The 16243-nt window shown below is 41.6% G+C and overlaps 1 protein-coding gene across 1 annotated transcript in view; it reads right to left on the reverse strand.

Moving 5' to 3' along the window:
• Positions 1-16243, reverse strand: part of lrguk (leucine-rich repeats and guanylate kinase domain containing) — a 121788-nt gene that overhangs the window by 67434 nt on the left and 38111 nt on the right. The window lies entirely within an intron of this gene.

Genomic DNA, 16243 nt, shown 5'->3' on the forward strand with positions numbered 1-16243 from the left:
CTGAGCCTGCTGTGTTCATCCAGCTCTACACCTTGTTATCTCAGATTCTCCAGCATCGGCAGTTCCTACTATCTCTAAAGAGAATACTGGATTGTTTTTAGTGAACTTCACAATTATTATTCAATCATTGGTTTAGTTCAAACATTAAGGTGAAGCTCACCTTAATCTGACTGGATTAGTTTAATGAAATTCATTTAAAAATACTATTACTAATTATTAAGTATATGTTTGAGGTTAAAGAATGACTATGAGCAATGTTCACAGAAACAGGAACACTTATTGAAGTGAGCACAAAGGACTAGAATTATAGAGGAGAAAGTACTTACAAAAGATAAGCTAGAATGTATGGCATAAGATATAGGCATGCATTAACGACAAAAGAAAATACTGGCAGTCCCCAGGTTGGAAACATGTTCCATGCTTCAGTCTGTTTACAAGTCAGTTCGTACTCAAGTCGGAATACAATGCAGGACAATATGGAATAGCCATTCATTAATTTGAGAAAGTGTACATATGTTGGATCTTTAAAATTATTATTAATATACCCCTGTATGGATTATATTGGTAAGTATGAGAATTTGTAAATAGGATATGCATAAATCAGGGAACACCTGTTATATGAGTAAAGTAGTAGAGGGTTTAAAAAATCACATGGGGAATACAAAACAGATAGGTGACAAGCTTGTTGGCAGCATAATGCACAGTAATATCAGTTAGTTAGTGGAAAGTGAAGTAATTTTGGAATGGGCAAAAGATTCTCAGAGATCTATAATATTGATCAGGCCAGATTTTGTGGTCAGCAGACTGTGGGCTTTTATATTCAAATGTGCAGGGATTAGAGAGACATTTCAACACAGTGCACTTTCCAAGAGATCTGGAACCTGTGATAAAGGATAAAGAACTGAGTATCTCTTCAGCCAATCAGATTGAAGCATCATATATGAGTGTAATGTCTGAAATATAGGAAATGCAGCAGCAAGGTTGTGTACAGCAAGGGTAGGGCCATGATTTAATGTGACCTCTGAAAGGTGATACTCTAACAGTGCAGAACTGTTACAGTACAGCAATGGAGTTTTAACCTTGACTTTTGTGCTCACGTTCTCAAGTGAGGTTTTAATCTTCAGAATAAGAACCTAGATAGCTACCAACTGAACCATGGTTGACAACTTATGTGACCATGGTAAAATTGCTGCCCGTGGAAATTCAACCCAACAAGACATCAAGGCCATGCAGGAGGTTGGAGAAAAGAAATTGGGGATAAAAGGAATAGTTGGAAACATTTTCACAAATATTTCATATTCTGAACTTATTTAATCACTCTTGATTATTTAATGAAATGGTTTCAGAGTGAGCAAGACCAGAAGTTTGAAAGAAAAAGTGAGTTGAAATAAGTTCTCCAAAGTTCTCCTTTGGTGAGAATCCAACCTAGGCTAATGGAATGTGCATACTTTCCCTCTGACAGCCAAATGAAACGTGGCAACTTTAGTCAATCCTAATGCCGTTATTAGTAGCTGTAAGTCAACAACATAGCATAGGTCATACTTCTTCACTAACTGTTGCTGCACCCACATTTACATGATGTTAGCACTGCCAACTCCCAAAACTCAAATGTAACAACTAGAAGAAATCCCAAATCAGACTTGCTGCATTCACAAGAGTTAGTGAATCCAGCAAGTTGATTAAAGCATGGCCACTAATTGCTCAAGAAAGAACCATATAGGAATAGCTGGTAGCACTAACACAGCCATTCTTCCTAGAGAACATTCAACATCAACCAGGAATTCTGACCAAAACAGCAAAGAGTTCAAATTCAGTTTCCTAACAACAACAGCAAGATTCAGCTTGCATTTATATAGTTCCTTTCATAACCTTACGACATCCCAAATATACCACAGAAAATGAAGAAGCTTTTGAAGTGTATCCATTATTGTAATGTAGAGAAACATGGCAACCAATTTTGGACATATTGGGGACACATAAATAGCAATGAGATAAGTAATTCAGATCATCATAACTTTTAGTGGTACTCTATTTGCAGGTTGTGACTGGTGATGTCCCACAGGGATCTGTGTTGGGGTCTCAGTTATTTACTATAAGTATTCAATGTTGAAATGGAAAGCCACATATCCAAGTTTACTGATTGATAAAGAAAAGCGGTACTGCAAATAGTACAGGCGGAAGCATGAAGTTACAAAGACATTTTAAAATTTAAGTTCAAATACAAAACTGCAGCAAATTAATTTCAATTTAGGTAATTGTAAATCACCATACTTAAAAAAGAAAGATAAGGGTACTTTCTAAACAATGAAACACTACGAGTAGTGGATATCCTAAAAGACGTGGTGTCCATGCACACATATCGTTAAAATATCATGGGCAGGTGCAGAAAATTATCAAAAAGGCTAACAACACCAGACTTTGCCAGCCTGGACCTGCATGGCCTCTGCAATGCATACACACTAATCTACTCACTTGGGCCACCTCACCTCCTTTTTCCTACCAAGTGCATGACCCATTTCCATCTCACTTAATACTCCCCTTTCTCTCAGGTGGAAACAGCCTAGAATTTCTAAGGAAGAGCCTTGCCAAGTAGTGGGGCATGCACAAAATCTGGCTCCTCAGCCTGAGGAGGAGAGAATCCTGACTTTGACCACCCTGAGTGGCTGCCTGATTGTGCCCAAACCCCTGGACCAGTCCCAGAGTCACAGAGTCATACAGCATGGAGACAAACACTTCGGTCCAACTAGTTCATGCCAATCATGTTCCCAACTAAACTTGAGATAACACGGTGTAGAGCTGGATGAACACAGCAGGCCAAGCAGCATCAGAGGAGCAGGAAAGCTGATGTTTCGGGTCGAAACCCTTCTTCAGAAAACTAAACTTGCCTGCATTTGGCCCATATCCCTCCAAACATTTCCTACGATGAGTGGGAGATAGTATCGAGCCTGTCCTTGACTTGCTGTGGTGGAATGCCTGACTGAAGATTGTATCTTTTTACTTTTCAGTATTTTGGACTAAAATGGGAAAAGAACTGGTTTAAAAAAAAAACAAGGAATGTTGAAGGATTGCTGCACTTTTTATAAGTACGTAGCTTGATATTCATTGCTAATGCTTTTTACACAGCTACTCGTTCAAACATTACTGGAAGTCTAGTTACAGTGAGCTGGCTGTATACAAATGAAGATTTGACTGGCAACAAGTAGCTGATTGGTCTATGCAGTGGAGACTAGTCATTGTTGACAAAGGCCTCTTGTCTGCCAATATTATGTGATTGCCTCCCAGGGAGCTGAACAGCTTGGGAGTCTCTGCGGTAAAAGCTGCTTGACTCCTGAAGAAAGCCAGTTTATTTTTCCCTCATCAGTTGTAAGCTGTGGCTCTTAACCTGTAAGCCAAAGACCCTCATAAGTATGAAGTAACCACCTTTATGAAGGAGAATCAAGGGGCTGCTCATCCTGACAAGCCAAACAGACTAACCTAGTGACCCCTGTTAACAGGGACCAATAAACTGCCTTCCCAAATCCTTCCCTCCACCTACCACAGCAATGTTTTTCTTTCCATCTGTGTCAGTCTTTATATGTGTGTAGAAGATGAGTTTATAAGTAGGTTAGAGTTTACAAGACTTAACTGGATGAGTTATATGTTAATTGTTCATTATTGTTCATCTGTAGTTCTCATAAAGTCATACAGAATGGAAACAGACTGTTCGGTCCAAACAGTCCATGCCGAACATAATCCCAAACTAAACTAGTCCTACCTGCCCGCACCTGGCCTATATCTCTCCAACCTTTCATGTACTTATTTAAGTATCTTTTAAACGTTGTCACTAAGCCACATCCACCACTTTCTCAGTAAGTTCATTCCACATGCGAACCATCCTCTGTGTAAAAAATCTGCCCCTCATGTCTTTTTCAAATCCTTCTCTCTCACCTTAAAAATATGCCCCCTAGTCTTGAAGCCTCCCATCCGACGGAAAAGACACCTACCATTAACCCTATCTATACCCCTCCTGACTTTATAAACCTCTGTAGGGTCACCTCTCAACCTCCTCTGCTCCAGTGAAAAAAGTCTCAGACTTTCCATCCTTTCTTTGTAACTCAAACCTTCCATTTCCCGGCAACATCCTGGTAAATCTCTTCTGAACCCTTTCTAGTTTAATAATCTTCCTATAACAGGGCGACCAGCACTGGACAGAGTACTCCAGAAGAGGCCTCACCACCGTCCTGTACAACCTCAGCATGACTTCCCAACTCCTATACTCAAAGGACCGAGCAATGAAGGCAAACATGCTACATGCATTTTTAACCACTTTGTCTCTAGGTTAGTTTATTTATTTGTAATAAATAGTAACTCTTGATAAGTACAGAAATCTGGTTGGTGTTTTTTGTCATTTTTTTGTCAACCGGGTTCTAAAAGACAGGCAAATTAGAGAATTCTGCGCGATTGTTAAAATCTTTAACTTCTGTGATGACCCTAGAAATAGAGGGGCTTGACTTCCAGTATGCCACCCAGTGACGTATAACACTCTCTTGATTTGACTGAGGACTGCTGGCAACCCTGACAAGCTTTCTAGTTTTGTGGCTATGTTAAATAGCAAGGCAAGACAGAAGTACCGTGAGCTTGGTAGTCCTGGCTGAACAGCAAAACCACAAAAAGGCAATGCAAGCATTTCAGTGGACTCTAGATGAGTGAGTGCTAAGGGAGTAAGTCTGACACTGTGCACAAAGTGTCCCTGCTGCAACATTGCAATGATAGTTGCACCAGCGTGTAGCGTGGCTATGCAATAGTGTGGTTCAAGTGGAATGGAGATGTGATATCAAGTGTCATAACCCAGGTCATTCAGCCCCCTATAAGATTCTGCCCCAAGGGCAAAATTCTCAGTGCCTGAATATTGCGGTCAAAGGCTAGAGGGATAGGAAAATATGGCAAGATTGGAAAAATTATGTTCTTAATATTGAGAATGAAAGTCAGATTTTCCACCCAAGATTTGAAAGGCCAGATGAAAATCTCACGAGTGAACAACCAGGCGTGTATGCATTAATATCTCATAATTAACTGTTTTCACCTCATTTATATAGAGCTCGCTATTCTTCCATGTGGCAAAAATAAACTAGATAGTGACAATTCCCTAGTTGCAAGTCACAGTGGATACCTGGAGACTTCAACTCACCACTTGTTTCTCTGGGGCTCCATGTTGGCCAGCAGTCCCAACCACCAAAGGGCACACTCCATCAGTAATGACCCTATACACAGGGATTGGAATTGGACATGCATCAGCCTCACCACATTATTATGGCTTATCTCCGGCTCACTTTGAATGCAGTCATCCACTTCACGGCTGCGCTTTGGATTGCACCAGCACCTTTCATTGTAATGTTAAAGCCAAGCCATTTTGCGTGCAAGGACATATGCATCAAAACCTCAGGGCTCTTCACTTGCTTTCTTAGCGTCCCCTGTATTTGAATGCTCACAGCATTTTTGCCTTGCCATAATTATTCAGAACTTGCAGGCTCTCATTACTCTTGTTTTGCCTTACCTGTTAGAACAGACAGAAAGCCAGGCAGCTTGTCATGGTTGTCAAAAGTGATCAGTCAAGGGGGTGACATGTTGTTGTACAGCAGTACGCTACATCAATGTCACACCTACAGCATATGCAAACAGCTTACACCTCAAACATATTGAATACGTTTCAACCAAACAGCCCTGTCTCAAAGTTTAAGGAGGGTAAGGTCAAAGGGGACTGTTGTCAGTCAAAAGGTACTGGCACAAACAGTTAAGGTCAGTGACTGATCTCACTTCAGGTGTTTGGAGATGGTTAGTCAGCCACTTGGGAGAATCAGGGTCATGGGTCCATATCACTACAGTCCGGTGAGTATATGACAGTCAGTCCTGCAAATCCAGTGTAATTAGTCTCGGGCTTGGTGGTAGGTCAGTTGAGTACAGACTCAAATTTGGGAAGCTAGTCATGGTTGTTAGCAGTCCTCAATCAGGTCAAGGAGGATACCTTCACTCAAGGGGTTCCAGTAAAGTAAATCAAGGGCAGTCTCCGATACCAGTTCAAGGGCCTGGACACAGTCAGTCTCTTGAGGCGGTCAGAATCAAGGTACTTTCCACCTAAGAGATGAGGTGCTGAATGCCAGCTGTCCCACCATCATCTTGACTCTTTATGATCTATTATTCGCTGTTTTCCTCCTCGAATAAGAGGCAGCAAGGATTGTGGGAAATGAAAGTAGGTGGCAGAGCTGTTACTCGTAATGCACGTGGGGAAGTGACTCGAACAATTGTATATAAGCAGTGCAAACATCACACAGAATTAGTTGTCTTGTGGCATGGTGTGAAAGATCAGGTGGGGAAGATGCCACAGGCAATAGTGAGAATGGTAGTGCGTGGGGCTTCGTGGAAAGTGGGTAGCAGGGACAAAGAGAGCGTGAGCTATCGAAGAAAAGATGGTGGCACTTACTCTGGTGGATTGGAGAATGACATTAACCTTCTTCCTATAGTGCTGGGCATTCCTCCAGATGGCTGAGGTTGCATTACCCAGGTAGCATGGTCCACTGCATTGCTGCGGCCAGGGGAGAAGGAAATCATGCATCTGCACTACCCCATTCAACTGGACCTCCGGGTCCCTGCCTGCAAAGTGAAGCAACAAAGTTCCCTGTCTGCCATGTCTTAGGCAAATATCAGGTACAAGATAGGGCAGCTCTGGATTGACAGTGAATTTGCAGGTGCACAACAGGCTTTTAAAGATTCTGCTGGAGCAAGGGATGCTGGTCTTTCGTCGGATATTCAGTGAGTGGTGAGTTGTTCCGGGAATAACATGTGGTAAGTTGGTGATAGAATTGGGTGTGAAAGATACCGTAGGGTGGGGTAGGTAATTAATAAAGCATATTTAGTAAGATATAGTGAGAAATTTCCCTCGGCCTTGCAATGAGATCCCTCTAAAGAAGTCTGACACATCTTGCACTTCACCAACAAAAGCAAGATTCAATTCCTTGTTCCTGTCCACACAGTAATTAAATTATGAGAACTCATTCCACAAACTTTACTTGTATATCTTTGATTTTCTCTAGCTCTTCTTTGAATAATACAATCCATCTGTATAGTTTAATAGCTGAAAGATAGCATCTTTGGCAAAGCTTTAATAGAGTTGGAATATTTCAAATCTGTTTCTCCAGGGCTTGTTAATTGAATCACTTCAGGGAAAAGAAGTTGTATTGGCAATGATACTTTGATTTTTAAGGTTGCTACCAATTTAGATTCACAGGGTCATACAGCAAGGAAACAGACCCTTTGGTACAACTGGTCCATGCCGAACATAATCCCAAACTAAACTAGTCCTACCTGCCTGCACTTGGCCCACATCCCTCCAAACACTTTTTATTCACGTACTCATCCAAATGTCCTTTAAATGCTGTAACTGTATCCACATCCATTACTTCCTCTGGAAGTTCATTCCACACGTGAACCACTCTCTGTAAAGAAGTTGCCCCTCATGACATTTTTTTAAGTCTTTCTCCGCTCACCTTAAAAATATGCCCCCAGTCTTTAAATCTCCCATCCTCGGGCAAAGACATCTGCCATTTACCTTAGCTGTACCCCTGATGATTTTGTAAACCTCTAAAAGGTCACCCTTCAACCTCCTACGGTCCGGTGAAAAATGTCTCAGGCTTTCCAACCTCTCTCATAACTCAAACGCTCCATTCCCGGCAACATCCTGGTAAATAGTTTTGAACCCTCTTCAGCTTAATAATATCTTTCGTATTACATGGCGACCAGAACTGGACACAATACTCCAGAAGAGGCCTCACTAATGTCCTGTACAACCTCAACATAATGTCCCAGTTCCTATATTCAAAGGTCCAAGTAATGAAGACAAGCGTGGTAAATGCCTTCTTAACCACCGTGTCTAAACGTGACGCAAACTTCAAAGAATTATGAGCCTGAACTCTGAGGTCTCTGTTTTACAACACTACCCAAAGCCCTACTTTTAATTGTATAAGTTCTGCCCTTGTTTGTTTTACCAAAATGCAATACCTTGCATTTATCCAAATTAAACTCAATCTGCCACTCTTCACCCATTTGACTGAGGTCTCTTTGTAATCTTAGATAACCACTATACTACAAACTTTTGTGTCATCCACAAACTTACTAACCATGCCTTCTATATTTTCATCTAAATCATTTACATAAATGACAAAGAAAAGTGCACTCAGCACTGACCTCTGGAAAACTGCTGGTAACAGGCCTCCAGTCCGAAAAACAACCCTCCACCACCACTCTGTACCATGCCGTTGGACGAATTTTGAATTTATAATTTTCAATTAGCCAATTTACAAACTTAGTTGATTAATAATTGTGTAGGAGTTCAAATCTAAACACTTTGACTTTATTTAATTTTCTTTAAATGGATAAAAAGGATATTGAAATAATGAAAGGTTAAGGTGGCCTCAAGTCAAGTCACCACAGTCTTACCATAGGGCTGCTCTCTCATTAGGGACAGATGACTGGTAGCGATTTAACCTGAGGGATACCACACCTCAAGCAAAGGGAGAGAGGTTGAGAAGGTTCATGGTATCTTTAGTCGGTGTGGCATTATGTCAGAGGTAATAGAGAGTATTTTGTTGATTTTGTTAACCCTTTATTGTTCTATCGCCTTCTTAAGTTTCAAATTCCAGGTTACTAATCAGAAGAGGTAGAGTCACCATTTTAAATCTGGAACAGAAAATGTAACTGCAACTTTACCAGCAGCTGTAATTTTGCCCAAATCTATGGAACAATTATTAATTCAGTGGTACAGTCAGCAAGGGATCAGACGCCAGTGGTTTGAATTTCAAGATAGACGCCCAATCTATTTTTTGTGGCAATGAATAACATTGCTGCAATGCAACATACATATTTAGCAAATAATCTAAGCCAGAACATTTTCCCGTGGGTCTTTTTTTAATCTTTAGATATATCACATCTCTCCTACAGTGGCATGGATTAAATCACAAAAATGTTTATTACCAAGTGGCCACAGGTGACTAGCTATAAATATTAAGCTTCATGAATGATGTTAAGTATGTTCTTGCAAAAGTTTAACTCTGATAAAACATGGTTCCAAAAGACATCTGCAGGCAGAATATTAAATATGCCAGCAACTTATTCCACTTTGACCACAGCCTATCAATTACTTTTGATCCAATTTATGGGCGCTTGTTCAACATGTTTTTATACAACTCCGATGTCACTTGAACACTGCTGTTAAAATACCATTTGTCAGTAACAGTTACATCTAGGATCTTAAATCTAAAACAAGCAATTGGAAAATCAGAAAAACCAGACTAACTTTTTTTTAAAAACTCACTTGAGAGATGTGGGCAACGCTAGTTGGCCAGCACTTCTTGTCCATCCCTAGTTGGCCTTGAGAAAAAGGTGAGTTGCTTTCTGCTAACTGGTTCCAGAGTTAAACATTTCAGATTCAGCACATGCAGAACAATCAAAAAGATGCTGATTCTTGTAGTGATTTTAAACTAGGCAAATAAGCATTTCCAGGAAGGATAAGGGTCAATGACTGGTACTGCTGGCAAGGAACCTTTAATTTTCATATAATCATATTTTCATTGTGAACTCTCTCATTTTTCTTAAGTGGTTAGTCTATATAGAATAACATTAAGAGATTTTGACAAACATCAGCAGGGTCTGGTAGGCAATCTCAATGTCATTTGTCTTAATTTGGAGTTTATTCCAAGTGGAATTGGTGCAGGGAAATATATTTCAAATTGGGATGTGGTCAGTGCTAGTTGCCCAACATTTGTTGCATGTCCCTAGTTGCCCTTGAGAAGATATTGGTGAGTTGCCTTCTTGAACTGCTGCAGTCCACATGTTGTAGGTTGATCCTCAATGCCATCAGGGAGGGACCTCGAAGACTTTGACCCAGTGACACTGAAGGAATGGTGATGTATTTCCACATTAGGATGGTGAATGGTTTGGAGTGGAACTTGCAGGTGATGACGCTCCCATGTATCTGCTGCCCTTGTCCTTTTAGATGGAAGTGGTTGCGGGTTTGGAAGGTGCTGTCTCAGGTGAATTTCTGCAGTGCATCTTGGAGATAGTACACATTGCTGCTACTGAGCGTCAGTGGTGGAGGGAGTGGATATTAGTGGATGTGGTGTCAAACAAGCAGGACATCTCTGCACGAGTTCCTCAGGCAAGAGTCCTAGGCCCGACTATCTTCAGCTGCATTGTCAATGACCTTCCCTCCATCATAAAGTCAGAAGTGGGAATGTTTGCCGATGATTGCACAATATTAGCACCATTTGTGACTCCTAAGACACTGATGCAGTGCATGTTCAAATGCAGCAAGATCTGGACAATATCCAGGCTTAGGCTGGCAAGTGGCAAGTAACATCACACAAATACCAGGCAATGGCCATCTGCAATAATAGACAATCTAATCATTGCTCCTTGACATTCATGGTGTTACGATCACTGAATCCCCCACAATTAACATCCTTGGGGTTACCATTGACCAGAAACTCAACTGGACTTGCCACATAAACACAATGGCTATAAGGGCAGGTCAGAGGCAAGGAATACTGTGGCGTGTAACTCACCTCCTGATGCCCCAAAATATGTCTATTATCTCCAAAGCACAAGTCAGAAGTGTGATGGAATACTACCCACTTGTTTCAATGCGTGCAGCTCCAACAACACTCAAGAAGCTTGAACCATCCAGGTCAAAGCAGCCTGCTATTTTGGCACCACATTAACAAACATTTGCTCCTTCCATTGCCAAAGGTCAGTAGCAGTGGTCTGTACTATCTAAACAATGCACTATAAGACCACTGGGAGCAAATTAGGTCATTTGTCCCAGTGAGTCTGCTCCACCATTCGATCATGGCTAATATGTTTCTCAACGCCATTTCTCCTGCCTTCTCCCTGTAACCCTTGATCTCCTTACTAATCAAGCCTACTCTTGTATTTTAACCCTCACAAAATGAATGCCAACAACGTATTTGCCTTCCTAACTGCCATCTGAACCTGCATGTTGACCTTAACAGAATCCTGAACTAGGACTCCTTTTGTGCTTCAGATTTCCAAATTTAGAAAATAGTCTACACCTCTATTCTACCTAGCAAAGTGCATAACCTCACACTTTCCCAGACTGTATTCCGTTGGCGACTTCTTTGCCCACTCTTCTAGCCTTTCCAAGTTCTTCCATAACTTCCCCGTTACCTGTCCCTCCGACTATCTTTGTGCCATCTGTGAACTTACTAACAATGACCTCAGTTCCTTTGTTGAGATCCTTAATGTATAACGTGAATAGTTGTGGTCCCAACATTGACGCCTATGGGACTCCACTAACCACTGGCTGCCATTCTGAAAAGACCCTTTTATTGTGCCTTCTGCCAGTCAGTTAATCCTTGGTCCATGCCAATACCTTGCCCCTAACACCATGGGCTCTTTCTAATTTTATTTTTAATAGAATCCCCACAGTGTGGAAACAGGCCCTTTGGCCCAACAAGTCCACGCTGACTCTCAAAGCATACCACCCAGACCCATCCCCCTATAACCCACCTAATCTACACATCCCTGGGCACTACGGGCAATTTAGCATAGCCAATCCACCTAGCCTGCACATCTTTGGACTGTGGGAGGAGCCGGAGCACCCAGAGGAAACCCACGAGACACAAGGAGAATGTCCAAACTTCACACAGACAGTCGCCCAAGGGTGGAATTGAACCCTGGTCCCTGGTGCTGTGAGGCAGCAGTGCTAACCACTGAGCCACCATGCCACCCTAAATTTAGCAGCCTTCTGTGCAGCACCTTGTCAAAGGCCTTCTGGAAATCCTAGAAGATCACATCCACTGGCCCTCCTTTGTCCAATTTGCTTGTTGCCTCAAAGAATTCTCGCGGATTTGTCTAGCGGATAGACATGACCTTCCCTTGACGAAGCCGTGCTGATTCAGCCCTATTTTACCATGCACTTACAAGTACTCTGCAACTTCATCCTTTATAATGGACTCTAAAACCTTACCAACGTCTGAGGTCAGGCTAACCAGCCTATAATTTCCTGTCTTCTGCCTCTCTCCCCTCCTAAATAGGGGTGTTACATTAGCTATTTTCCACTTCCCTTGCCCCCAGTGATTCCTGAACGATCACCGCCAATGCCTCCACAATCTCCTCAGCTATCTCCTTTAGAACCCTGGGGTTTGACCATTTGGTCTGGGTGATTTATCCACCTTCAGACCTTTCAACTTCCCCAGCACCTTCTCCATAGTGATGGCCTCTGCTCCCAGACTCTCTTGAAGACTGATACAAGGTACCTACTCAGCTCCTCTGCCAATTCTTTGTTCCCCATTACTAGTTTTCCAGCTTCATTTTCCAGTAGGCCAATGTCCACTCTTGCCCCTATCTCTTACCTTGTATATATCTAAAAAAGCTCTTGCAATCCTCTTTGATATTACTACCTGGATTACCCTCAAATTTCATCTTCTACCTCCACCCCCCATTTCATTTTGAATTGTCCTCTGCTGGTTTTTAAAGGCTTCCCTATCCTCTGGCTTCACACTAATCTTCACAACATTATGTGCTTTTTCTTTTGCTTTCATCTTTGAAGTCATGGTTCCTTTGTCAGTAATGGTTGCATTGTCCTCTTAGCATGTTTCTTCTTCCTTGAGATGAATTTCTGCTATACCAGCTGAATTACCCCCAGAAATTCCTGCTGTTGCTACTCCACCTTCTTCCCTGCTAGGCTTCCCTTCCAATCAACTCTAGATAGCTCCTCTCTCATGTCTTTGTTGTAACCTTTACTCAAATCATAATATTTTTATTTCTGATTCCAGCTTCTCCCTCTCAAATTGCAGGGTAAATTCCATCATATTATAGTCACTCTCCCCCCAGCTCCGAATCAAGTCTGTTTCATTACACATCATCAAATCCAGAACTGTGGGATCTACCAGAAAACGCTCCAAAAGACCATCTTGTAAACATTCCACAAATTCCTTTACCTGGGACCCGCTATTAACCTGATTATCCCAGTCCACCTGCATATTTAAGTCTCCTGTGATAACTGTAATGGTGCCTCCCTTACATGCCTTTTCTATCTCCTAAACTCATTTCTGCCCCACATCTGGATTACTCCTGGAGCGCTGTATGTAACTCCCATCAGGGTCTTTCTTCTTTTGTGCTTCTTCAACTCTATCCGCACAGATTCTATGCGTTCTAACTCTATAATCGTTTCTTGCTATCGATTTAATTTCATTTCTTCCTAACAGGGCTGTTTTGTCCCTCTGTAAATCTGTCTGTCCTTTTGATAAGACGCATATTGTTGGATATTTAATTCCCAGCTCTGATCCCCTTGCAATCACATCTTTGTGATGGCTATAACATTGTACCCGCTAATTTCAATCTGTGCTACGGCTCATTTCATGAACTGCATGCATTTCAGTGCACTAGCCTTTTAACTGTAGGAATTCATCTAGGCTTCTTAGATGAAAAATTGGCTGGACAGTAGGAGATACAGGATGGTGATGGAGGGTTGTTTATCCGACTGGAGGCCAGGGAACAGTGGTGTTCCGTCGCGATCAGTGCTGGGTCCACTGTTGTTTATCATTTACATAAATGATTTGTATGAGAATTTAGGAGGCATGGTTATTAAGTTTGCAGATGACACCAGTGAAAAAGATTATCTAAAGGTCATAAAGGGATCTTGATCTATTGGGCTAATGGGCTGAGGAATGGCAGATGGAATTTAATTTGGATAAATGTGAGGTAATGCATTCTGGTAAGACGAACAAGAGCAGGGTTTATACAGTTAATGGTAGGTTTTAAAGTAGATTTGTAGCTCAGGTTGTGGATGTTGTGGTTGGTTGGCTTGCCGAGTTTCTTGTTCTGCAGACGTTTCATTGCCCTGCTGGGTAACATCATCAGTGCAGCATCCAATGAAGCGCCGTTGCGTTTTCCCGCCTGTTATTTAAACTCTGGTGTCCGTTGAGCTAGATTACCTCACTTCCAGTTTTCCTTCACAATGGAGTGTATATGGGGTCGAGCTCTATGTGTTTGTTGATGGCTTTCTTCGTGGAGCACCAGGCTTCTAGGAATTCCCGTTCTTGTTTCTGCTTTGCTTGTCCCAGGATCTTGGTGTTGTCCCAATCGAATTGGTGGTTCTTCTTATCCATGTGGATAGATATGAGTGAGTATTGGTTGTGTCTTTTTGCAGACAATTGATGCTCGTGTACCCTTGGTGTTAATTTCCTGCCTGTTTGTCCGATGTAGTGTTTGTCACAGTCTCTGCAGGGAATCTTGTATATGACATTGGTCCTGTCCATAGTGGGTAGTGGGTCTTTGGTTCGGGTGAGCAGTTGTCGTAGGGTTGATGTGGGTTTGTGTGCTACTCTGATGCCCAGTGGTTGTAGGAGTCTTGTGGTCAGTCCAGATGTGTTCCTGATATAAGGTAGCGTGATGAGTGTGTCGGGGTGTGTAGTGTCTTCCTGGTGTCATTGGTGTAATAGGCATCTTCTGACCCAGTTTTTCGGGTATCCATTGTTTTTGAATATCTGGAACAGGTATTCTTCTTCTTCTTGACGTAGTTCTGTGCTGCTGCAGTGTGTTGTTGCCCGTTTAAATAATGTTCTCAATCAACTACGTTTGTGTGTTAGGGTGGTTGTTGTCGAAATTCAGTACTTGATCAGCGTGCGTCTTTCTTGTGTACCTTTGTTAGGGCAACTCTGGACTGCCAATACTCGATCAGAGTATGGCCGCGGCTCCAAGATGGATGACATACGCTTGGGATGCCAGTCTTTTCGATCATATCCAGGTCATGATGAGGTCTTCTGTTTAATGAAAGTGGTAGAATTGGGCTAGCTTTGGATAAAAGAGTCACCATAGGTGCATGGTAAGTAGTTAATGAGGTGAATTTGAGACGACAGCACAAGAAAAGGCCACACAGAACGAACCCCTCCATGAAAATCAATGAAAATAGCACTTTGCCAAAATGTGATAAGAGTCACCTCAACTAAACCAAAGAATTGAACCATAGAATGAGATTATCACCAAGAAAGCACTGTCAGATATAAAATGACAATTGCCACAACACATCATAAATAATTAGTGCTGATCAAAAATTAGCAGTAAAATGACAGAGATAAAAATTCACCTAGTCATCTGCTATATTGTTCATACCACTGCACCCTGTCAATAGCTTAATTAATTTCAGTGCTTTCATTTTTTGCTGGCCCCATATTTCATTTCATCCACGCAAGATATGTTATACACTTGCAGAACCATCTGTTCACCATCACAATATTTGATGTAGTCACAGATTCAACAATATAGATTATTTACTTTACCTGACTTGGCTGCAACTTCTATATGACAATAGTGGCCTTTCGGAATAAACTAGCTGGAGGGCAAAAGCGTCTTTTGATATATTTTGGTTTACTTTCTTGCTATTAGAATGTGTTCTCTTTCTGCAGTGTGATGCTGCAAATGTATTTGCTCAAGTAGTTGTCTTCAGAAATAGATCAAAATATTTAACATTTTAATCTTTGACCTCTCGATTGTTAACCGCTTGCCAAGAATGTTGCATGACAAATTACACCTATGTTTTCTTCTTTTCCATTGTGAGATACCCAAGGGCCTGCAGCTGCACATTTATCTTTTTATTGTAAGGAACAAACAAAAACTTAAAATCATAACGTTTTTAGTGGATTCATTCACCCTTTATTTTTCAGTTCCCTGTGCAGCACATATTCAGAAACTGAAGCATGAAAAACAAAAAGCAGCTAGAATGACCAACTCCTCCATTTTGTTTTAATTAATTGCTGGCCTGTAGATATGACTGCCAGGCTGGCATTTGTTGCCCATTGCTGTTTGCCCAGAACCTTGTAAAATAATATCAGTAGCAATTTTCTTACAGCCTTGTGGCTTACTGTATCAAACATTTGTTGCCTAACCAGAATTGCTTTGTGGTCTATTGCAACTGAGTAGCCACTTCTGAAAGCAGATAAGAGTCACTACATTTAAAGTTTTAGCAAAGATTAGTAGCTCAGGTTGTGGGTGAGGTTGTTGACTTGCTCACCGAGCTTGCTTGTTTCTGTTCAGAAGTTTTGTCACCATGCTAGGTAACATCACCAGAGGCCTCACTGATGATGTTACCTAGCATGGTGACAAAACGTCTGAACAAAAACAATCCAGCTTGGCGAGCTAGTCAACAACCTCGAGAGTCACTACATTGATGTAGGATTGTGATATTTAGGCCAGA

The sequence above is a fragment of the Rhincodon typus genome, chromosome 22 (assembly GCF_021869965.1).
Source record: "Rhincodon typus isolate 14 chromosome 22, sRhiTyp1.1, whole genome shotgun sequence".
In the NCBI taxonomy this organism is placed as follows: Eukaryota; Metazoa; Chordata; class Chondrichthyes; order Orectolobiformes; family Rhincodontidae; genus Rhincodon; species Rhincodon typus.